The 1,148-nt window shown below is 44.5% G+C and overlaps 1 pseudogene; it reads left to right on the top strand.

Annotated features, from left to right (window-relative positions):
• Positions 1–661: 661 nt before the first annotated feature.
• LOC122241701 lies at positions 662–760 on the top strand (annotated as a pseudogene).
• Positions 761–1,148: the final 388 nt, after the last annotated feature.

Here is a 1,148-nt window from a genome sequence, read left to right on the forward strand (position 1 = left end):
AATATAACATTGGTTGTACAGTTGTCGTTTTGGGTATATATAGTATTCGGTCTTTGTTTTGTTGTTAAAAATACCACAATTTTAGAGGTTTAGCAAGAAAAATATATTACCTTACAGTTCTGGAGGCCAAACATCTGAGTCTGTCTCTCACGGGACTAAAATCAAGGTGTGGACAGGGTTGTGCTTCCTTCTGGAGTCACTAGAGAAGAATCCATTTCCTTGACTTTTCCAGCTTCTAGAGGTGCCCGTGTCCCTTGGCTGTGGCTCCATCCTCCATCTTCAAAGCCGGTAATGTGGCATCTCTGACCCTTCCAGAGCGACATCTCCCTGACCAGCTCCCTGAATGTGTGTCCACATTCAACCAGCCAGAAAATGTTCTCCAAGTTAAAGGATTGAATGATCAGACTGGATCACCTGGATGACCCAAGATCATGTCCTGAAACCTAATCATGTCTTCAGAGTCCCTTTTGCCATGAATGGTAATGTATAGGTTCTGGAGTGACATCTTTGGGGGGCAGGTTGTGGGGGACGTTATTCCAACCGATGTAGGCTGGCTGGGTCTGAGGACCCAGAGGGAGTCCTACAAAGACCAGCCCAAAAGGGTCCCTGGTCTCATACAGGATGAAAACCAAAATGCAGCCGAGAGGAGGTTAAGAGCAGAGTTTATTGAAGACGGAGAGAGACTGGAGTGATACAGAGAAGACCAGCATGGCCTCTGCACAAGGATGATGTGCAAATTCATGAAGCGTTCCATATTAAAAAAAAAATCTTTCCAGGTAATATAGGACTATTCAGGTTCTAGGGGTGCCTGGGTGGTTCAGTCGGTTCGGCGTCTGACTTGATTTCGGCTCAGGTCACGATCTTACTGTTGGTGGGATCGAGCTCCACATCAGGGTCCGTGCTGACAGTACGGAGCCTGCTTGAGATTCTCTGTCTCCCTCTCTCTGCCCCTCCCCCACTCACGCTGTCTCTCTCTCTCTCTCTCTCAAAATAAATAAAATAAACTTAAGAAAAAAAGGATTACTCACGTTCTTTATTTCTCCCTAAGATGGTTTTGGTAAACTGTGTTGTTTTTTTTTTTTCTAGGATGTTACCTACTACTTTATCTAAGTTTTCAAACTTATTGGCATAAACACTGATATTGACTT

This window comes from Panthera tigris, chromosome C1, assembly GCF_018350195.1.
Source record: "Panthera tigris isolate Pti1 chromosome C1, P.tigris_Pti1_mat1.1, whole genome shotgun sequence".
NCBI classification, from domain to species: Eukaryota; Metazoa; Chordata; class Mammalia; order Carnivora; family Felidae; genus Panthera; species Panthera tigris.